We start from the raw sequence: 25,395 nt of genomic DNA on the forward strand, positions 1-25,395 counted from the left end.
ATTATATAGTTGACGATTTTCTTAATTTTCTTCGCTGTTTTACGGCTAGTTGTACCTTTCTGCCCTTGCCGGCGTTTGTTGAGAGCTTTCATGATGACCGAGTTGTGGAGTATCATTCAATAACGAATGGATCTATAGGTCTACTAGAGATCTTTGCGTTCAGTAAATTAGCAAATGTTTGTGCAGACTGTCCATCACCTTTCACGTATATTTTGTCCCAGTTCGAATTCCGATCTTCACTTAATATCTGTTTAGTTGGGCTGGTCGGTATTAATCCATGTCAATGATTTCCTTCAATTTCCCTACTTTCCAGTTTGTGCGATAACTGCGGTTGCTTCATTTATTTGTCTCTTGACCTTTCTTCTTCCTCACGATTGTAATTCCATCAGTTTGCCCATTCGTACGTTGTGCCTCGTGTCTTCAGATGTCCTCTGCTCTTTTGCATATTGATGTTCTCACGTCTTCGTACTTAATTCATATATTGGATGATCATCATTTGGTTTACAGAATTCTACGTCATAGAATTTCCCATTGATTTTTAATTTGTCTTCGTATAATTTTGCAAAGTGTCCATTCGCTCTTGCCGCCTTCATGATGGCTTACTTTTACATATGATTTCGTAGCTCAGGTCATTTTCAACTCTCATTCCCGTTCCTCGCACTCTGTGTAAGTTCCTTAATATTTTTTCTTTGGTTACTATATTTGAGAATCTTATCACAATAGGTATTTTACATCCTAATCCGATTCTATAAGTCTCCTCGATGTCTTCTGCTCTTACCTCCAGTTTGAAGATCTCGTAGCATACTCTGCGTACTGCCTCCCCGGTTTCTATTGCGAATTCACGTCCCTTTTCCTCTACTCCGAAGAATAACAATTTCCTTTTTCTTTGACTTATTTCGTACCGCTTAATTTTCCTCTTCATTTGTTCTATTTCTTGTCTCAACAATTCAAATGTTAAGTGTTATGTTTTATTTAACGACGCTCGCAACTGCAGAGGTTATATCAGCGTAACTGGATGTGCCGGCATTTTGTCCCACAGGAGTTCTTTTACATGCCAGTAAATCTACTGACATGAGTCTGTCGCATTTAAGCACACTTAAATGCCATCGACCTGGCCCGGGATCGAACCCGCAATCTTGGGCATAGAAGGCCAGCGCTATACCAACTCGCCAACCAGGTCGACTCAACAATTCAATCTTCTCAATGTGTCCCTCTATATTTGTCTTAGCTCTTTCAATCTCCTGTCTGTACTAGATTCATTATTAATTGTTCTTTCTTCATTATTAATTTAGATCTCCTTCTTCCGATCTACTAATTCTTTCGCCCCTGCTAATATCTCCTGTTGTACACTCCTGTGCATTTTCACTTTCTTGGATTGAATCTCCTTCCCGAATCTCCACTTGCAACGTCAGAGCCGCTCAACTTACGTCCGTTCACTACCAGTGCTTATTGACAACTGTGGCTTACAGTATATAATAATGAACTCGTCTCCATCTCTAGCAGTTCTATTCTCTGTTACTAGACCAGTGGGCCCCAGTCTTTTGAGGTCACAGACACCGTAAGTTTCATATATCATTTTGACGGACCCTCTAAAATGTTTTGCATATTTTAGGCCCAAAAAATGTGTTCTGCTTATATTTTTACATAATCTAGTGAAGTAAGCATCCTTAATAAATCTGTAGAGAAATTAAATTTTGGTTTTAGCTTTTGAATATGATCTGAAGTTGCATAGGTAAATACAAATGTGATATATTTTATGCCATCCTAGCATTATAAACAGGTTGTTACTACATCCAATATCGTTCGAAATTGGCTGATTATAGCACGCGTGCCAATAAAAACAATGACGTATTCGCTATGTCCTAATACCAGAACGCTTGCTGTCTTGCTTACCACTACTACGCGCGACGTAACAAGAAATGAAATGCAGGACAGAAGGTAACATATCATTTATTTCCAATATTTAACAATTTTGTAATATCACATAAAACAATTCTGTGGTTTAGAGAAACTATCTATAGCCTATTGACAAAATAAAGGAACATTTGTAACATAGCTTGCAAGGTCATCCATTTCTCTCTATTCAGTGTCACTGCCAGGCGCAACTAATCGATACGAACAAATGAAGGCTGTCAGCTATGGATCCCGAATTTCTTTCATAATTTATTTCCTACAGTTTATAATGCTAAGATGCCATAAAGTGTTGTATCCAACTCGTGGATAATCTCATTATGACACTCACTAGCGTTCGTACGAAAAACATGCACTCTTGCCATAATCATCAAGGTTATCCACTTTCTGCATAAATAACTATTACGTTGCATGACATTTCCTGAGAAAAATGAATTTAGATTTATATTTACCATAATGTTTTTAATGTGATGGTTGTTATCGCATTACAGCTGTCAGTTCTAGGGCTGCCTATCCTCCCGTATTTCCCGGGATCTCCCGTATTTGGCCCTAATTTTAACCCGTACTTTTTCTTCTTTTCGAGCATATCACACTCTTATTTTTCCATAATGTACGAATCATTATTCTAAACACTTGATTTTGCCCTGAATGATGATTGTTTATATGATGAATTTTGTTGTTCAAGAGATGCATTAAAATATGGAGTCTTTTTAGAAGTAGGGGAGATCGGGGTAAGTTCGGCATTAGGAGCAACTTCGTCATAGCATTTGTTTCGAAGACCTGAGCAAATAAGGGCTTGTTCAGAGGGTAGTGTATTGAGAAAACATGGCCTCTTGCTGTGAATAACGCTTGTGTGGTATGGAGCGATAGTTGCAGATCTGACAGGTAAATATATTTTTTAACTCATGGTTTATTGTAATTATGATATTGTATGTCTTAAAGAACCCGCAGCTATAACATTGACGATATTAGTGAGTGGCATCATTATTTAGAATGACTAAATCTGTATCAGAATATCAGCTTGGCAAGCTGGTTGCAAGCCCCTAGTAAGGGTACTGATGAATATATTTTTTTTCTTGCCAATTGGGGCAACTTCGGCAGGAAGCTGCCGATCTTTCCCTATGGAAAAGAGGAAGAGGATAGTGTTTCTGCATTGTTTGTTAACTATATAAAATAAATATATATATTATTTTAATGTACCGAAGTACATATGATATTTCCATGCAGATATTCTGCGTCATCATACGATGAAAGAGTAATGGAACGAAGAAAAATTCTATCCGGCACCGGGATTTGAACCCGGGTTTTCAGCTCTACGTGCTGATGCTTTATACACTAAGCCACACCGGATACCCATCTCGGTGTCGGACAGAATCGTCTCAGTTTAAGTTCCAACTCTTGGGTTCCCTCTAGTGGCCGGAGAGAATTTTTCTCCGTTCCATTACTGTTTCATCGTATGATGACGCAGAATATCTGCATGGAAATATCATATGTACTTCGGCACATTAAAATAATGTATATGATATGCGTAAATCACTTCCTGATTTAAGACGGCGCTTATTCCGTCGGATTCCGGCCAACTAGTCACCCATAACGAGTGCACCTCAGCACATGTGTGGACTTCGTCCTACGTGCAGAGGGCGGCCACTAGATGGAACCCAAGAGTTGGAACTTAAACTGAGACGATTCTGTCCGACACCGAGATGGGTATCCGGTGTGGCTTAGTGGATAAAGCATCAGCACGTAGAGCTGAAAACCCGGATTCAAATCCCGGTGCCGGAGAGAATTTTTCTCCGTTCTATTACTCTTTCATTATATAAAATAAGTAATTATAACATTTAAAGTAATTTAAAGTAATTATTCGAAGGTCACTCCAAAAGTAACGCACAATATTTGAAAATTACATTTTATCCTATAGCTAAACTATTTTCACAGAACGTAGATACATCCTTTAGGATCAAAATGTCACTTTTCCACATAATCCCTGTTCCTTTCAACTGCCTTACTGCACATTGGAACAAGGGCCTGTATATCTACACGATAAAAGTCTGAACCACCACGTTTGAGCCACTCTTTAGCAGCGTGCACGAGGGAGTCGTCATCTTCAAAACTCGTTCCGCGAAGAGATTCCTTCAGTTTACGAAAGAGATGATAATCGCATGGTGCCAGTTGAGGACTGTAAGGCGGATGTTTCAGTGTTGTCTATCCGAATTTTCCGATCTGGTCTGTGGTCTTGTGACTGACATATGGCTGTGCGTTGTCGTGCAATAGCAGAACATCCTGCTTCTCCCGATGTCGTCGAACACGACTCAGTCTAACTTGAAGTTCCTTGAGAGTTGCAACATAACTTACCCGTCAGAATTAATGGTGGTCCCGTGTGGCATGATGTCCACAAGCAAGAGTCTTTCTGAATCGAAAAACACATTAGCCATAACGTTTCCTGCCGAAGGTGTACTTTTGAATTTCTATTTCTTTGGTAAATTTGCATGATGCCACTCCATTGTCTGCCTCTGCTTCCGGTCCAAAATGGTGGAGCCATGTTCCATCTTCTGTCACAATTCTTGCAGGAAAGTCATCTCCACCATTCTCATACTTGTCCAAAAGTTCCCTAAACACTGTTTTTCGGGTTTCTTTGAGGGCTTCTGTCAACATCCTCGAAACCCACCTGGCACAAACCTTGGAGTGACAATTCTTTCACTGTTACTCGTTTGTCAGCCACAACCATGTTGTCAAAACGCTGCACATTGTCAGGACTTCGTGAAGTGCAGAGTCTGCCGCTGCGAGGAGAATCCCGAATATTGGCTTGTCCTCTTTCACCAGATAACCTGCTTGCCCACCGATTAACCGTACTGCAATCGACAGCTGCATCTCCATACACCTTTTTCAACCTCTTATGAATTTTTCCCACAGTCTCGTTTTCACAGCACAGGAACTCGATAACAGCACATTGCTTCTGACGAATGTCAAGTACAGCAACCATCTTGAAGGAGTGCTATTATGGAGGCACTAACGAGAACGACTTAAATTAAAAATGAATACAAACGGGAAGGTCGTATATATGGCCTCCATAAATTGCAAAGGTGTAGAATAAAAAATGAATCTAAAAAATGTTCTGCATTACTTTTTGGAGTGACCCTCGTACACTTTAGTTGCCTGTTTATTACCAGTTAAATGGTTCTAAATTACAAGTGGAAAACTGAAAATAAATATGATCAGGACGCACTCAAGAAAGCTCTATGTGAGCATAATAAGAGAAGATAAGCCTGACATCTGCCGAAAAAATTATAGAGTGCCATGAACTACACTTCAGTATTCGCTGAAAGTAGATCTTTCAGCACCAGATGTATAAAATAAAGTAAGGTTTAAAAGAGTGTTTGCTTCAGATATGGCTGAAAATTTGAAGCAGCATGCAATCAATCTGCAGAAAATGTTTTTTTCGCAAAGTTTAGAGTGGAATTTCAAAGATTAGGCTTCGGATTCGCAGAATCCAATCATAGAGCATCCTTTCAACACAAACCAGAAGATGGCTGGATCTGCCTGGCTTGAGACTTTCATGAAGTCAAAAAGCTGTCTAAACAAGGATTAGCCACGCATATGAACATGTACAGACATGGAAAATTTATTTGGGCACTTCATTTGTGATATGTTCAGATATTAAATTTAGTCCTATGAGAGTTTGTTATGTTGTAAATCAAATCTGAACTCGGAAATAAGCTATTTTTTTGACGATACAAATACTGACGAAGTTGCCCCAGAGTGCGGGGCAACTTCGGCAAATGTAGCGTCTTTAATTTATTTTTGTTTTAATTCAATGCCTCACTTTTTTGTAAATTCTGATCTATATATATAATATAAATATATCAAGTGTATTTATCATTAAGATTTTGAAACATAAATTGTCTTTTTATTGTATTTACGTGAGTGTTTAGCTTAACGTGCCGAACTTGCCCCGACCTCCACTAATACTAGCTATAAATGGGTTTTAGTGCCATTTCTTTAAAATCAAACAATATCAGTATTATGAATTTAGAAAAACTGGCTGGTTTTGTTCCAAGCATACCAAGTAGTAATGCTCATAGAAAGAGGATGTTTTTTACTCATGAACAATAATTGGACAAATGTTCGAAACAGGAGCACGACACATCTAATCAAATCACAGTAATAAACTGCAATTTACTTCAGCTATTACGCGAGACAAAATCTGTCTCAAAATACTCTTAATTTAAATCTAGTTATCGAAGTGCAGAAAAAAATTGTTTTATAGTAACTGAACAGAATAATCTGTCAATTTACTATGTGAAATTTTATCGATTCCTTAATTTCTCGTATTTTCTTAAAAAAAAAGTTGGCAACCCTAGTCAGTTCTGAGAAGTCTGTTTCAATTGTAGGTAAGTCTAGCTCAACATTAAATTTACTTCTATGTTTGTTTTTCAAGAAGACCAAAGCAGAAAATGTACAAGTACGCAATTGACATTTAAATATTGTATTGTAATTCGAAAACATCGGGCACCATGGTGGTGCATGGAACCAAGATTACATAAGGTTAGTTGTAGAAACCATTTTTAAGCTGTACCCAGAAGTTAATTCTAACAGCTTCTCTTCTTTGTAGAGCAAACTGTTTTTATTTTTTTCACCAGGAAAGTGTTTTCACCCAATTATTTTTTTCAGTTAGAAGAAGAAAAATATTTCATTAATTTCAATGCTAATTAATCATGATATTCTTTATACTTTCTGCGATATCGAACAAGAGTTCATCATTATTTCTTGCTAGAAAGTCACTTCGAGTGGGAAATCAATCGAATTCTCTACTGACAACTCAGCGACGCAACAAGTTTAACTTCTTTACTGTTGCTTCAATCTTATCCAGAACGGTGAACACTTAAAACTGAACACTGAAAACTGAATTTATAAAAATTAAAAAACTAAAAATATCAAATAGGTATGCAAGATTTGGGAGCCAAGAGAAGTCCCTCAAGCGATCTCTCTTCTGTTAAACCCTGCCTGTCAGAAGTCTGACAAAAGCAAACAAATAGTCCCAAAATCTGAGAAAAATCAAAGAACATGTTAAAGTTAAGTTTAATCAGTGATGCGGCTCGTGACTTTTCGTCGTGGGTGTGCATTTTTAATTTTTTTTAATATTACTAAATATTTAAATAAGCATACATGAAAAATTACTATAATATTAACTCTTAAATATAAAAAAAAAAAAACAATAGTCCGTAACTTTAGTATGGATGCTTGCATGAAAAGTTCACCCTTTTCTCTTTTACTGCGAACTTATCCATTTTTTTCTCATTAAAATTCTGGATGACCCTCAAGTTTATCATAGCCAACGCACTAAGTCTGTCCTAAGACTTCGTACAAAATAACCTATTCGTAATTTCACACCCTCAAATCCAAGACTTTTTAATATACATCGACATTACATTTTCGATTCAGCTCCCCTGCCTTTGCACATACCGGTACTACTTTGTAGGCCTGCTAAATTTACTGATGTCTAAGTCCTCCATTATTTTTAGTAATCAATTTTTCTTCCATAATTAATCTAGATAAATTTATATTTTTCAGTTTCATAACAGAAACTTATAAAACACTTTACCATTACAGCACAATAATGAATAATTGTTAACAGACTCCTCGTTCTTCCGAAAACAACTAGTTGCCGCTAATCTGCACATCCCAATGTCGTACGAGAGTAATAAATAATATTGACATCTCCTCTCAAGACAGCCGACATGGTTGACAACTTTCATTTTACTTAAAACAGAATTGAGTAATATAAAATCATACAATCTCTAATTCAAAAAAAAAAAAAAATATATATATATATATATATATATATATATATATATATATACACATACATAGACAAACCACTCAATAAAAAATTCGAACATAAAAAATCTATGGTTCCAAAGCAAATGTTTGGTGAAAGTAACATTTTGCGATATGTGATTAAGGGTTGTCAACTGTGGTAAATAAAAATACCGGTCATCTTACATCTGCAAGTTTGCATGAGTAAGAGTATATTAATATACTAAATACAGATTCGACTAATGAAAAAATTTCGTTTTATTGAACCTGGTGAGGCATGTCTGATATGAGAAATACAAATGTTTGACAAAGAGCAATTTTCCTTCAGTGCTCCAAATTCACTTTTAAAATTTCTGTTTGGAGCATGTTGCCACAAATTCAAGAACTTGTTTTTCTTCTCCTATAAATCGCCACTCTGCACAACTAAATTTAAGGCTTATCATGTCGAAATGTTCAGCTTTTAGTGTTTTCACTTTCATCATTGGATTAATATGTTATTTATGGTACTGAATACACGCTCCACAAACACGTTTGAACTGCTACTCTTACCTCTGAGACACCTTCATCCTGAAAATATTTATACAGTTTCCTAAAACTTGTCAAATGTTCATGTCTGCCCCGCCAGCCGGGCAGCCACCATCTCTGCTCCTCCAGCTCACCATCATGCCACGCCGGGCAGCAACCATCTCTGCTCCTCCAGCCCACCATCATGCCACGCCGGGCAGCAACCATCTCTGCTCCTCAGCCCACCATCATGCCACGCCGGGCAGCCACCATCTCTGCTCCTCCAGCCCACCATCATGCCACGCCGGGCAGCAACCATCTCTGCTCCTCCAGCACAACATCATGCCACGCCGGGCAGCAACCATCTCTGCTCCTCCCCACAATCATGCCACGCCGGACAGCAACCATCTCTGCTCCTCCAGCCCACAATCATGCCACGCCGGGCAGCCACCATCTCTGCTCCTCCAGCCCACCATCATACCACGTCGGGCAGCCACCATCTCTGCTCCTCCAGCCCACCATCATGCCACGCCGAGCAGCAACCATCTCTGCTCCTCCAGCCCACCATCATGCCACGCCGGGCAACCACCATCTCTGCTCTTCCAGCCCACCATCATGCCACGTCGGGCAGCCACCATCTCTAATCCTCCAGCCAACCATCATGCCACACCGGCAGCCACCATCTCTGCTCCTCCAGCCCACCATCATGCCACGTCGGGCAGCCATCATCTCTGCTCCTCCAGCTAACCATCATGCCACACCGGGCAGCTACCATCTCTGCACCTCCAGCCCACCATCATGCCACGCCGGGCAGCAACCATCTCTTCTCCTCCAGTCCACAATCATGCCACGCCGGGCAGCAACCATCTCTGCTCCTCCAGCCCACCATCATGCCACGTCGGGCAGCCATCATCTCTGCTCCTCCAGCTAACCATCATGCCACACCGGGCAGCTACCATCTCTGCACCTCCAGCCCACCATCATGCCACGCCGGGCAGCAACCATCTCTTCTCCTCCAGTCCACAATCATGCCACGCCGGGCAGCAACCATCTCTGCTCCTCCAGCTCACCATCATGCCACACCGGGCAGCAACCATCTCTGCTCCTCCAGCTAACCATCATGCCACACCGGGCGGCAACCATCTCTGCTCCTCCAGCTAACCATCATGCCACACCGGGCAGCCACCATCTCTGCTCCTCCAGCTAACCATCATGCCACACCGGGCAGCAACCATCTCTGCTCCTCCAGCTAACCATCATGCCACACCGGGCAGCAACCATCTCTGCTCCTCCAGCTAACCATCATGCCACACCGGGCAGCAACCATCTCTGCTCCTCCAGCCAACCATCACGCCACGCCGGGCAGCCACCATCTCTGCTCCTCCAGCTAACCATCATGCCACGCCGGGCAGCCACCATCTCTGCTCCTCCAGCCAACCATCATGCCACACCGGGCAGCAACCATCTCTGCTCCTCCAGCTAACCATCATGCCACACCGGACAGCCACCATCTCTGCTCCTCCAGCTAACCATCATGCCACACCGGACAGCAACCATCTCTACTCCTCCAGCCAACCATCATGCCACACCGGGCAGCAACCATCTCTGCTCTTCCAGCCCATCATCATGCCACACCGGGCAGCAACCATCTCTGCTCCTCCAGCCAACCATCATGCCAAGCCGGGCAGCCACCATCTCTGCTCCTCCAGCGAACCATCATGCCACGCCGGGCAGCCACCATCTCTGCTCCTCCAGCGAACCATCATGCCACACCGGGCAGCAACCATCTCTGCTCCTCCAGCCAACCATTATACCACACCGGGCAGCAACCATCTCTGCTCCTCCAGCTAACCATCATGCCACACCGGACAGCCACCATCTCTGCTCCTCCAGCTAACCATCATGCCACGCCGGGCAGCAACCATCTCTGCTCCTCCAGCCAACCATCATGCCACGCCTGACAGCCACCGTCTCTTCCCCGCCAGCGAGCCAGCCAGCCAACCTAACCTGACTGCCTGGAATTCCACATCACGACCAATGCATGCCGCGAATCCTGGCCGTGCCCTCAGCACTCGACACCCTGCGAGTCAACCCTCACCAGGCCATCACGTCCGTGGGGCAGTGCTGCAACATCATGGACACGGAACACGTGAGCGACAACATCACGCACTTCATTAATACTCGTATAATATAGGATAGCATTTATTTAACGTCTCCTTTAATATACTCTATTGAGACGTAACGAGGCGAAAAGAGCAGTTCTTTCATAAACGCCCATTCGAAACTACAGATACTCCGGTTATTCAATAGAAAGAGGTGATCATTGTAATTATATACAGAGTGTCTCAGGACAAAGGTAAAATACCGGTAGCTGAGGGTAATGTAATTAGGATTAACCTACATCGGTTTAAGGGGGATATACAGGTTACGGGGAATAGCTCCCCGCGTGAGTCTTACCGAGCTACCTCTCGCAAGATCACGTGAAATGATCAGTACAAACTCCGAAAACCGAAAACTACTATTCAGTTCATTATAGCCCACTTGTGAAGGGTACTCTGAATGCACACGCTTTCTTTGTTCGAGGAGTCGCTGCCATGGTATTACCTCTCTTTGACATTATTGTAATAAAAACCTAAACACGAAAGAAATTAATTAAAATGTGAAATGGCATTTCTATCAATCACCGAAGTACATATATCACACCGTATGTTATATTTATTTACACTTATCCGACTATAATCTTGAATTGTAACCACAACAAAACGCAGCATATAAAATAACTGTTATACATTAATATTAATACTGATATTAATTAATTACTAGTATGTTCAAATTTCACTAGCTTCCAGTAATCGGCTCAGAAAGCTAGAACAATTTTAATTTTATAAAATTTCACTATTGTCAACGGCTGTTATTGCTGCCAGCATAACAGTTAGAAAATCACTACTAGTTGTTGTATTTCTCAGTACCGAAATTCGAAACGAAGTTGGCAAAAGAAAATTCAACCTTCAAACTAGAAAAACACCATAATCCACTAGCATATGTAGTACTGGGGAAAAAATGATTAGGTTTCACCCTTACGCTATTAAGTAAGGTGATGCGGACTATAACATGCGCACATGCAAGTAGCCAACATGGCAAATGCAAAATGTACAACTTCATGTCGTTTTGGTTACATCTGCTTCAATGTGAACAATTATGCGGAGGAAAAAATGGAGACTGTTGCTTACTATTTTGAAATATTTTTTTTCTCGAAAACCATTGAGAGTAAGACGTAGCCTATATTTATATAATGTTTTTGTTTTAAAATCACACATACTAGCATCTTCAACGTGCACGGTCCTTTCCTGCGAACCAACCTGTATAAAGCTATTGAGGGTGTTGTAATGTGGGTCTTGAGTAATAGGTAAAATTTATTAACTATGAAAATCCCGCTCTACATTATTCTTCACAAAAGAATACTGATCTGGTGGGAATCAAACTATGATGGGGCGTTCATAATAGTGTATCAAACAATTATTAATCTTTAACCTTTTGTCAAACTGTGATATATATTTGTTTGTGTGTTCAGGTGGAGGTACGCGTGATGATGTGTCTTGATGGAACACGGGAACTTGTATTCAAATCCGCCAAAAGCAGCTCCTGTTATCACTGCAAGAAGGACTGAAACGGCTGCTGAGACGGACTACGCCCCCTGACTGCCCCCGCTTCATTAGATTCTACTCCCTCCCTCCCTTCCCGGATTTGAGTGTTCCTACATAACTGAACCAGCGAGGACATGTCAACTATTGCAAATGTTCACAATATTTTGCGCGTTTGTTGACATCCCTGGCCTGTGAATGTGTTGTGGGTTCCATTTCAGTGTATATTCTCTCGTACAGATTGAAATAAAATTGCATTGTTGATATATTTTAAATCTGGTGGCCGAAATATATTATTTTCCATATAACACCTCTTATTTTCTTGTATCTCTCACGAGAGATGACCACGTTGAAAACGGACAGTTGAAATTCTGACAAGCTTCTCATTATTTTAAAGTTTATCTGAAACTGTCATAACTTCTATAACATAGGGCTAAGGCTTCCCCCCCCCCACTATCAAATAGTTCAGTAGGTGGCCGCTATAATACGCTCACCATGTGGTTAATATCTCAAATTTGCATCTTTTGGACTAGGGTTCTTACTTTTTTAATTCCTTCAATTAAAATGCCACCGGACTAGCTCAGGCGGCAGCTCGTTTGCTTGCTGATCGGGAGTTGCGCTCGGGCTTGGGTTCTATTGCCGCTTGGGTTGATTACCAGGTTGGGTTTTTTCAAAAGTTTTACTCAATCGTAAGACGAATGTCAGGTATCTATGGCCTCATCTCGCTATCATCAATTCTATCGTCACTAAATAACACAGTAATTCATATAGAGTCGTTAAATAACCAAGTAGACAGAATTAAAACATTGTAACTTAAATCATTAACGAAGCAGACTATAAATTAGGCATACGCGGCAATTTTAACGTCCAACAACAGCTGAATACAACTTTACTGATTGGTTCGCGAGATAGTGTGCACGCATGCGCGCAAAGTGTTCTAAACAAAACTGCTTCCGTACTTGACAGTACCGGTAACTAAAATTTAATTTCTTTGTGGGCCTCAGTTTCTTATTGCTTTGCGTTTGGAGATTATAGCAATTATTTAAAAAAATGCTGATTGAAAATTCATCCGATGTAAGGATGTAATGTAAATAACATCTGTAACGAGATTCTATATATCAAACAAAATATTTTGTATAAATTTTCAAATATATAATTCTTTATTTTCACTGATTAACTTTGTAACTTCTTTACAGTGTTAAATTACCTGGGTGACCAGTTTCGAAGTGATATTCTTCATTGTCCGAAGCCTAGTCTTTATTTTCTATTTAAAAGACGAATATTTATATAGCTTATAGTAATCAAATATTCTTTATAAATAAAAGTCAAAAACATAAATTAAAGAAGAATAAAAAAAAACAATGAGATAGTGTAAAACATGATTGAAACTAATCATGAAATATGCTTCGGGTTGTTTTCTCTGGATCAAACTTTCATATTATCATCGCAATATGGAAATTTGCTACAATCTAAGGTTGAAAGTTCTCGAACAGATCCATTACAGCCCCGATTTTCCTTCTTCAGCCTTCCGACTATTTGGAGAATTGTAATTATACATGATAACGTTTTGTCTCTGATATGAATATGGCAATTGGAGCAGGGAATTAGCTTAATAACGTAAGAGACAAAAATTTTAAGTAGAAAAATAAATAATTCATTGATACTCTGTAATAAATTGGTGTAACTCTTCGGTGACCGTGTGGAGGATTGAGTAGAAGTAAGATTTGTAACAAGTCTATTGATTAAATTAGTTTTAATGTCTGTTTAAGTGACTCTTATTGTTGCAACTTCTCTCGTATTTCATAATTTCAGGAGCTACTACCACACTAGCTATGTAGTAAGTTAATGGGATAGAGGTCATGTTCCTGATTTTCGACTGCTTTGAGAAGTTAATTACAAAACAACTTAATAGGCCTACTTGATCATTATCGTAATTGTCAGTAGAACCAGCGTCATCAATACCACCACCTCTCCATGTATGGGACATATTAATTATGGTATTCTACCAGTGTTTTGGAGTCTTCCCAAAAGTCATTCACCTCTTTGCAATTGTCTAGGTAGACTTGCTGTGTGTATAAGGGGTATAAGTGCCATTATTTTAACTGATGATTATTCATGTCATAAGGAAGTAAAAATATACTTACAATTTTTTTCTAATTGCAATATTTAACTAATTATTCAAATTTACAATATTAGACGTTTTGAAACGTTGCTGGATGGGGAGGAGAGGGTTTATAAGTGCACAGTACAGCTCAAGCAGGAAGGAGGGGGGTTTATAAGTACACAGTACAGCTCAAGCAGGAAGGAGGGGGTTTATAAGTACACAGTACAGCTCCAGCAGGAAGGAGGGGGGTTTATAAGTATACAGTACAGCTCAAGCAGGAAGGAGGGTGTTTAGAAGTACACAGTACAGCTCAAGCGGATACAGTCATACCGATACATATGCTCTTTTCTAATGCAGGAGCGATCCATGATAATACTGTTTACATAAAACGAGCAGCAAATACAAACTTTCAATATCATTAATAGAACATTATGGTAAATTTACATTTTATGTAACAATATTGCTCAATTTTTATTGTAGTCTAAAAATAAACAATAATGATTATCTGCACAAAATCACATGTACTTTTTTTCTAATGCAACATTTTAATGTCTCCGACTTCCGTAAAGCAGTATCGTTTGTAAACAAATTTCTGATTGTGTGATTTTCGAAACGAGGTAAGAGTTTCTAGTTTCTAATAACTGTTGAGAAACTGCTGCAAAAGTTCGCCGATTAGGTAACCTTCTTTGAGGAAAGCGTTGACGGTACATCCTTCTTGTCTCACTTGAATTACGACGATTTTCTCTATAAATTAATACCATGTGATATTCCTAAACTGTGAATGACATTGTAAGTTGTTTATCGAATACCCTGTACTGAACTGTCATCCGCTCGGCAGTAGAGCTATGGACAGGGAGCTTGAACTCAGCTGACTCGTACTTTCGTCTGTGCATAATACTGCCTGCTGAACACGTTGCCACGTCTCTCTCTCATGTCAGAAGATTAACAAATTTAAGCATGCATTTTTATTTAATTTCATGGAAATATTTATTTAAACTAATATTAACTCTTTCATAGATATACCTACTGATGTAATTGTTTTCGTAATTTTACTAACGATACAAGCAGTATAATGCAAATAAAATAAGAAAATAAATATTTTTTTTTCTGGGAAAACTATAAAGTTGTATGTTGTATGTTGTATGGACATTTCTGATCCTGTAGACCGTCCCCGACGAATGTGAGAAGAACGGTACTTATACCCCTTACACACCCTATATAGAGAAAATTATTGTTTGCAGGTTGAATAAGCAAAACTTTTACGTGGAATATTATTCAATAACTCAAGAGTTAAATGGCTCTAGAATTAATAATATGGTTAGCTATGAATAATACAGGGCAAGTCAAAACTAAGCCTTACGAAGAGATCGCCAGTTGCCGAGGATAATGTGCTCTCGTTTCATGGCACTACAGTCTGGCAATTGATTTTTCGTGTAACTAGTGATTTAATTAGTTAAGGAAAAGGAGACATCTTTCTTTAATTTCAGACCAATTGCTTAACATGTCCTGTCCCTCTGATGCATGGAACTTGCGCTAACACAACTCGCATGACATTATCAGTAGGTACGTTACAACGAGAAAAATGCGATGTTGTATCTAACATTAAGTAGGTTTAAAAATACGTATTTCTCAACACAGTTCAGACAGCCGACTGATTGGGGTTGGCAATGTAAAGTGCTAGCAAAACTGAGTACCTCAATTGACAAATACCAAAATTTACCGAATTTAATTTTTTACATAACATATATGTTGTGTTTTGCATAGGCTATCATCCTATAGACTCTAAGCCTGTGTTCTTTAATTACACAAATATATATTTCAATGCTATTTATGGCAAGCCTATGTAGTTTTCTTCCTCTCCTGAGCTATTTACTTCAATGGACTTGGTACTTTTGTTAATCAGGTCTTCAATTGTGTTGTCAACGCAGTGCAATAACTGATTAAACAAAACCCACGCATTGTGTCCTAGATAGGTATTAAAGCAGACCTAAGTTGTCGATAGGCATTCTTACCGAGCTAAGAGATTGCTGTGGTGCGTTGTGTTACCAGATCTTATACCTATAACGTAATGGAGAACATTTTGAGCAACTACTCAGAAATCAAGTTAAGATTGTCTTCCTTTCCTTAAATAAATAATTCACTAGTTACGAGAAAGATGACTTTGCCACACTGCAGTGCCGTGAGACGAGATTTACATAATCCGCGAGATCTGGCGATCTGTTTGTCAGATTGTAGTGTTGATAGGCGGCAGAACCGCACTGAATTTTGTGAACATACGTTGGTAAATCTCAGGCGTTGTTGCATCTACCATAATAATAATAATAATAATAATAATAATAATAATAATAATAATAATAATAATAATTTTATTTATTTATATATTTTTTTATTTATTTACTTTTATTTAATGTGCTGTACAACAGCCAGAGGCCAATTACAGTTCAGCACAAACAGTATAACAAAAACATTAGCAATAATTTACAATAAAAGTACAAAGAAATAATTAAATTAATGGCAATTAATTAAAATTATAATTACAAATGAAATAATGGAATCATAAATGAAGAATGGAATCATATAAAATAGTATTACAAAGATATACAATACAAGATTATAATACAACGACAATAATGACAATGAATGGACGGGATAAAATGGATGACTAAACTACGTAGCATAATGAGATTAAATGTAATTGTATTTGAAAATGAAAGGATGGAATCAAGTAAATTAATAAATAACGAAATGATATGAAAGTTAGCGAGAATATTTAAACAAAAGATATAAATGAAAACTGATATAAAACTTCAAAGTATATACTACACATTAAATGGATCCAAGTTTGATCCATGCAAATTAGCATATTTTATACATCTGCAGACCGGAGAGAGAGATTTAGAATTTCTATTGTAAAAAATTTTATGATATCTTAAACCCTTAGCAGGAATACGAAGACTGATATTGCTTAGGAAAGATTCACAATCAATATCACCCTTAAGAACTTTACAAAAAAATAAGTAATCAAGATCTTGACGTCTGACAAATAAACTACAGCAATTAAAATATTTGCAGTTAATCTCATATTTATAATCATCAGAATTAGGTAAAAATCTATAAGAACACAGGGGAAATAAATTTTCTTTGAATATTCTCTAGCTTAGCTGAGTCAGTGGAAGTAATAGAGTTCCATACTACAGATGCATAGGCCTATTCAAGCTTGGATCTGACCAATGTATAGTATAAAATTAATAAACACATAGGAGTAGAAAAAGAATAAGTTATAGATCTAATTAAACCAAGCATTCTTAATGAATGGGTATAAATATATTGCACATGATCATGGAAATATAATTTAGAATCAAGTAATACACCAAGATCTCTAATAGTATCTTTCCTAGTAATTATGGCATTATTAAGAGTATAATTAAATTTTTGGGAGGTTTTTTACGTGAGAAAGGAATAGCAAAAGTTTTGGAAGGATTAATTTTCATTCCGTTTTCAACAGTCCAAAGTGCAATTGAATTTATATCCTTTTGAAGAATTTGACAAGCAGCCAAACTACTAATTTTGAGAAAGATTTTGAGATCATCCGCAAATAAAAGAAAGCTAGAACTTATTCTTTTACTTATGTCATTTATAAATAATAAAAATAAGAGAGGCCCCAAAGTATACCCTTGAGGGACTCCACATAAACAATTAAATGGATCCGAAAAAGAATTACCTAGTCCAACACAAGATTGTCTATCTGTTAAATAGCTTTCAAACCATTCACGTGGAGAGACCAAAATTACTTAATTTGTTTAATAAAATTTTGTGAGGAACAACATCAAATGCTTTGCTAAAATCAAAATAAATTGAGTCAATTTGACCTTGAGTTTCGACAACAGGCATAATGAGATTCAGATAGGAAACTAAATTAGTAGTTGTAGATTTCCCTTTAGTAAAACCATGTTGGGCTGAATTGATCTTATTTTTGAAATGTGTTTGTGTATAATTTTTTCAAAAATGTTAGAAAAATTGTTCAGGATAGAAATAGGTCTATAATTAGTAACATTTTTTTATTACCATTTTTAAAAACAGGAATAATAGATGCTTCTTTCCATAGTGAAGGATAAATTCCTATTTTTAAACTAAGATTGAATAAATAAGTTAAAACAGGTATGAGAATATCAGAGCATCCCTTAATTATAAAATTAGGAATGTTATCAGTACCTTTAGATTTATTAGGCTTCATCTTTTTAATGGCTTTAGTTACATCAGCGATTGTTATTTTAGGTACGGGCAAACAGTCAGTAATATTAGAGACGTAAGTAATGAAATTAGAGTTATAATTTTGTTGAACAGATTTAAATTAACTAGCAAATGCATTAACAATTTCAATTTGATCCATGATGTGAACCCCATTTATTAATAATTCTGTTGGATAATTATTAGTTATACGAAAAGACGCAACGTATTTCCAAAATTTATTTGGTTCATTCTTTAAATTATCATCAATCGATTGCAACCATTTAAATTTGTCCAATTTAATCATAGCTTTGACTTGTTTTCTAAGATTAGAAAAAAATTGATAATGATGATCGGTTTTGTATTTTTTAAATTTCCGATGCGCTTTATTTTTTTGCTTTATGAGTTGACGTAAATTGTTTGAAAACCATTTAGGATAGTGTTACTTTTTTTTAACAAAAGTGACTGGGACAGACAGAGATATAGCATTATTTATAACTTGTGACAATGAATTAGTGGCAGCATTTACATCAGTGATCTGATAAATACTGTTCCAATCATAATTTTTCAGAATAGAATAGAGATTCAGGTAATCGCCTTGAGAATAATTTAAGTAGGAACTATTATTGGAATTATTATGATAATATGCAGGTAACGATAAATTTAGTTCAATATCGATTGATATAGATGGGTGATAATTATCCTCAGGAACTAGAAAGTGGTCAGCGAGTTTAACTGAATTATTATAGATATTAGTGAAAACCAAATCAAGTAAATTTTTGCTAGAAACAGTTAAGTTGATTTGAATTAAACCAAGAAGGCAAGACGAGGAATATAAATCCATTGATTTAATTTTAGAGTAATAATGAATGTCATTAAGATTAAATCCAGTAGACCAGTCCATACCAGGAGCGTTAAAGTTCCCAAGGAAGACGATTCTAAAATCATGGGTGTCAAGGTTTTTCTCAATGAAACTGAGATAAGATTTTAAACGATTATGATCTGTATCAGGTGAGAAGTAATGATTTCCGATTAATAGGTTATAACCATCAGCCATTTTAATTTCAACCCAATCACATTCATTAATAATTTCTAAATCATATTGGCGATATGTAAAAGGCAAATGGTTATTAATCGCTATTAGGACTCCACCACCCCTTGTTTTATTAGTGTCTACAAACATTCTGTCTGTACGAAACACAGTATAATTGTTTGGAAATAAATTTGTATTTAGAACTGAATCAGATAACCATGTTTCAGTGAGACAGATAATGTCATCATTATTACTCACTATATTCTCGAAAAATTCGTTAGTCTTGGTATTCAAACCCCTGACATTTTGATAAAATATTTCAAGATGATTACTTGAATTGCACATTGTAAGATGGTTAAGTCAAACTAAGAGGCATTCACCCTAGATTCAACTGGAACACTAGTAGTTGCAGAGCAAAATGCTGCTCAAGTTTAAATTTTCCAAAGAAGGGTGCAATGAGACGCCCGGCTGGCCAGACATCGGTGTTGTTTATTAAGTCAAAATCCCTCTCGTCAACAGATATATGGAAAGAGGAATACGTCTGATATTTAGTTTTTAATTTTGTAACTACAAGTGACCTTACATTCAGTTGACTTTTTAGTGAATCCTCAATGTTGGACTTATTAACATTAGAACTAAATCTTGAAACGAATAGAGATTTAGTTTTTATTCTCTCGGGAGCCATGTCTAATTTACTGTTGACCAAAGTTCCAACTCTGTGTTCGCGATTTTTATTTCTCTTACGTGTTACAATTTGGAAATCATCAGAATTCTTATTACCAGATGAAACATTGGCCTGAATACCGTTACAATTAATATCTTGCTGAGTCACCATACTATTGTGTGGCAACATCCTACGAGACGCTGACCCAGCGGAATTCGCAGTGTTTACATTCTCGGATAACACTTTACTATATGATTTCTTAATGCCAGATTGACTAGACAGCTGACCCATTTTGGGTTCGTATTCAATTGATTCAGAAGGGACATTTCCCTTATTAGTGAGTACGTTAGAAGTTGTCTTCACCAAAATTTCGGCCATCTGAATTTTCAGAGCCGCATTTTCATTCTTCAGTTCTATCATCTCCTTTTGGAGACTCTTTACGTATTCCAAAATGTCACTCACTGTATCAAGAATGTTCACACTATTTAATCGAACAGTCTCAACCTGAACGGAGAGTGAATCAACTGAAGGCAGGCTCGGCAGGTTGAGCTCCCTTGAAGGTGAAATTACTTTTTTAGTAGGCGAAACAGGCTTTCTAGAACTTACCGGAGTATCGTAATAATAATAATAATGATAATAATAAATAAAATATCCCAAATTAATTGTAAATATAATGTGCCCACTTGAAATATAAACACAGATTAAACAACGAGCAATGATAATGGTTCTTGTAATCAAATGTAAAAAACTGCTAAAATGTTCAAATAATGTGAAATCAATTGTATGAACCATGCCCATTTCTGTAAATAGGTTGGTGTGATAGAATAGAGAATCAATAATTTCCAGGGACACTAGTCGAAATTTGACATCAACTTTTGAAAAGAATATTGATGAGAAGATTTTTTGGAAAATAGGAAGGTAACTATTACAGACATGGATTTAAAATTATGTACAGCGTAAAGATTGGTAATATTATGATATGAGTAATATTGTGATGGTTTTTCTTGAGAATTTATTACAACGAGAGGAAGATCGGATTTTTGCGTCACCGTATTAAGGGAATGTTCGTGGACAAGTTTCTGCATAAAACCGATCCTTCTCTCTCTCAGTAAAATTGCAATAAATTCTGAAAAAGATCTATCAAAATATTACTCGTATCACAATATTACTAACCTTTACCCTAAATATGGAAATTATTCATTCAATTGTCCATAATCCCCTTACCTATCATAAAACTTGTTGAAGGTGATTTTCGAAGGAGCTTACAGATTAGAACAAAGAAACGAGGCAGAAGAAATTCAGTGGTCTGAAGAATAGCTGTTTGGCTGAAGAAAATAAGTTCACGTGCAGAAGTATGACGTGTGATGAATTGTGGACATAATCATCATTTCGAGACAGAATCCATTTGGTACAACATCAAGTGGAGACATCCATTCCGTTGTTTCTGTTACGAAATTTTAAATCTTAACCATCTAAATGGAAAGAGATAAATGATGAATATGTTTTGTAGTGTTAAAGGGGTAATTTACTGTGACTTTTTTTAAGATCGCTGTACTGTAAAAAGCTGTCGTCCATCCAATGTAATATCAGATTTTAAATATTACTCCGCATACGTTTTCGACTAAAGACTGGTCCACAATAAACCGGGAACGGAAACGAGAACGGAAATATTGTTCAAATAAATGTATTTAAATGTGAACATTCACAATTAACTTCCATGTTCCCGTTCCCGGGCTCCGGCAAGCTTCTCATTAATTCTGAATGCTCACATCTAAATACATTTATTTTAACATTATTTCCGTTCTCGTTCTCGTTGTCGTTTCTGTTCCCGGTTTATTGTAAACCAATCTTAACTCTACGCCAACCTGTTGTAGCTTGTATTTTTCGCATCTATACGCCTCTGTTCGCAATATGGAATCTACACCCAAATAAAAACTTGACGATACGCATTAAACAAAATATTCCATCTGATGCATTTTTTATAATTGCTGACTCATTCGACAATCAATATTTCTCCCCAGGATATTTGTTATACATGCAGTACGGACGGAGTTATTTCGACCGGCCAGAGGAGGGTGTAACTACTGCAATCAAATTCATTACAAGAAGTGAAGCTGGGTAGCATATCCTTAATTAAGACTTTCTGAAATTGTATAATCTGCAGAGAATCTTTAAGAATTTTCGAGATTATTTTTTTGAATTTCAGAAGATGGTATTGATAATTTTTTAGAAAAAAATATATGTAAATTTTGGTAAAAAACTCCGAGCACCAAAAAAATAAACCTGTCACTGACCATTTGAAGAGAGGGATGTTATACTTAGCACTAAGATAGGGAATACAAGGTTCATAAATGGCCCTCTTTTCATGATCAACCTGATGAGCTTGGCTTAGATCTCTCTCCATGCGTATAGTTGGATCTATGATAATAGCCTTTTGTTGTTGCCTGTTTATTGCTATTTTTTTTATTTTACTTAGTTATTTAACGATGCTGTATCAACTAGGCCTACTAGATTATTTAGCATCGATGAGATAGGTGATAGTGAGATGATATTTGGCGAGAAGAGGCCGAGGATTCGTCATAGATTACCTTCCATTCACATTATAGTTGGGAAAAACCCAACCAGGTAATCATCCCAAGCAGGGATCGAACCTACGCCCGAACGCAACTTCAGACCGCCTTAACCGACTGAGTCACGCCGGTGGCTTTTATTGCTATTATATCTGTTCTTCTGTGAGAGTCGTCTTCAGAAATACAGTGGACCTCTTCATGAACTTCTTTTAATAAAATCTTTTATTTATAAGTGTAATTTTAAGGTCATCTTCTAAGATTTTATTTTATAATTGATAATCAACGGTGCTTAAATATTACATTTTGTTTTATAACTATATTCATATTTAATTAAATATATTTTATTTACTATTAATTTCCGGATCCTCGTGGTCATCCTTAATTAAGGCAGGACGATTTATTTCTCTCTCTCTCTCTTCCCTTGCTTGAGTATTTACGTTATAATTCATTTTGAATGCTCTAAAGAAGTAACTTTGAACCGCAACGACACGTTTCCTTCCCAACGCCAAATTTAAATTCCATAGCCTGTGTTCGTCTGCATGGTCTCTCGAGTTTTTGAAGCCCATGGATTTTAATATTCTTAAAAGTTTTGTTTTATGTTATGGGAGTTCGTATTAAGCATTTTCTGTTTTCTTTCGGAGTGCAGAACAAATCTTACCGACGGTAGGCACTTATAAAGTTCATGCATTCTCTTTCTGATCAATTATTCTGGTCAAAGTCGTCGATCTTGCAAAATTCTTTGCTCTTGGCTCTTTTCTTCGTCGGTGTGTAATAGCCTGCAATATCAGTAGAAATGAAGGCGAAGTAAGATTATTGTCTACATCTCTCAAAATATTCATTGTACACATTTTGATTACATATGCCGCTTGCTTTTGCTCAGTTTATCCGTAAATTATCAGTAATATTTAGAGACAACAGGTGGTTTACTGCTACCAATGTATTACCGCTATCAGTACATTATGCCACTATTATCAGGGACCCTTTTAACGTTACTGTCATTCACAGAAGATTCTTCTCGTGGTTATCATGAACTTCAATTGTGTTTCTCTTCATGGACGTGTACGTACTCGTACAGCAGCGTGACCAAAACTCGAACGGCAGTGATTAGTAGTAACAGACTAATTATTCTAGTATACATTTTTAATATGATATGATATGATATGATATGATATGATATGATATGATATGATATGATATGATATGATATGATATGATATGATATGATATGATATGATATGATATGATATGATATGATATGATATATTTATTTGTCAGTCAACTTTACAATTCACAGTTATGGTGGACGTTCACATTTCTGTTTTTCGATCCACCATCCCTTTAATATATACAACTCTTTTCTATTAGTGTATTCTTTGCCGAGAATTTCTTGATTACTTTCTGATGTTCTGTTAAGACTGAATTGCTATATGTCCTTCCCTCTATATCCTCTTCTATTCTCTCCCTCCTACCTAGACTCTCCCTTCCATTTCTCGCTCACCTATTAAATATTGCATGTTCTTTCCTTAATAATTTGCGTTGTTTATTTATTTTTCTTCTCTACCCTCAAATCCTACCTACTCTTAATTATTGTTTTCCAGCTATTTTCTCCTACATTACTTGCTGACTTTTTCGTTTACTCTATTTTACAACACTTACATCACTTTTTTTTCCTCCCTCTGTTTATTTACGTATTGATCCCTTTCTCTTCGCTTCACTCCTAAATTTCCTACTTTATTCCTCTTTCCATACATTTTTAATAATAAATCGGTAATTAAGTCACTTTTATTTAAAATGTCTTAAGTATTCTCCCTTGTTGTGTGCCATGTTGAATAGTCAAATACAGTTTCAAAGCCTGTTATACCCCAGTTACAGAACCTAACACCGTTAAGTCCAACTTAAAATATTTAATTAAAAAGAAACTATTACAGTATGACATCATACTTCGTGTAGATCAGATGGAAATAAATTACCATACAAAACTAAACAAAGAAATTAGGCTACAGAAAAGCGAATTTGGAAACAAATGACAGTTTTTCCTCATTTCTGTAAAATTTTGTTGGAAGGACTTAACAGGTATCGGAAATGGACGACACAAATTAAATGTGTGACGGAATGGTAGACGTCTGAGTTATTCATAATATTAATATTATTAACTAACGTGAAATTAAAGGAAAATGGTTGTTACTGTTCATTGCACTAGTGAGTCCAGCAAACGTTTGTGTAAGCTATATTTGTCAGCCGACCAATCGCACGTCCCCTCACCGCCACCACTCCTGCTTGCATCCACAAGGTGTAAATACTTGATCTGCTGCTCGGCACATTTTTTGGTATGAATTCCAACATCGGTATGGTGAACCTATTCTTGCAACGTAATATTATTCCAGAATGACAATCTGTGAATGAAACTTAAGAGCTTAATATGGTGCACATACCGTATTTGTTGTGTATGAGACATATCCCACAATTTAAAACAATTTTCTTGGATATAATAAAATAGAAAATAATAATAATAATAATAATAATAATAATAATAATAATAATAATAATAATAATAGTGACCCTTCAGAAGCCTGCATATTCGCTCATATCACTGAAATCAGACTTTCTCCTTCACTAAGTCCACAGAACTCTCTATCAGAATTGGAATCTTCATCTTCTTACAGCAAACGAACCTGGCTTCCAACATGGACGTTGCTGATGCCACGCAATAGAAAATCTTCACAAACCTTAGACCGAGACGGTGTCGAGTGAAGTTCCAGGATAGCTCAGTCGGTATATTAGCCAAAGTTCTCGGGGTCGATACCCGGCCCCGGAACAATTTTTCCTTGAAATTATTCAAGTCTGCTTCACAGGGATCTTTACCTGAAAGCTAGTTTTGCATTTAAACCAAGTCATTTAGCCCATACAAACATTTCAGTGAAAATAGG

The sequence above is a fragment of the Periplaneta americana genome, chromosome 9 (genome assembly GCF_040183065.1).
Source record: "Periplaneta americana isolate PAMFEO1 chromosome 9, P.americana_PAMFEO1_priV1, whole genome shotgun sequence".
Classification (NCBI taxonomy): Eukaryota; Metazoa; Arthropoda; class Insecta; order Blattodea; family Blattidae; genus Periplaneta; species Periplaneta americana.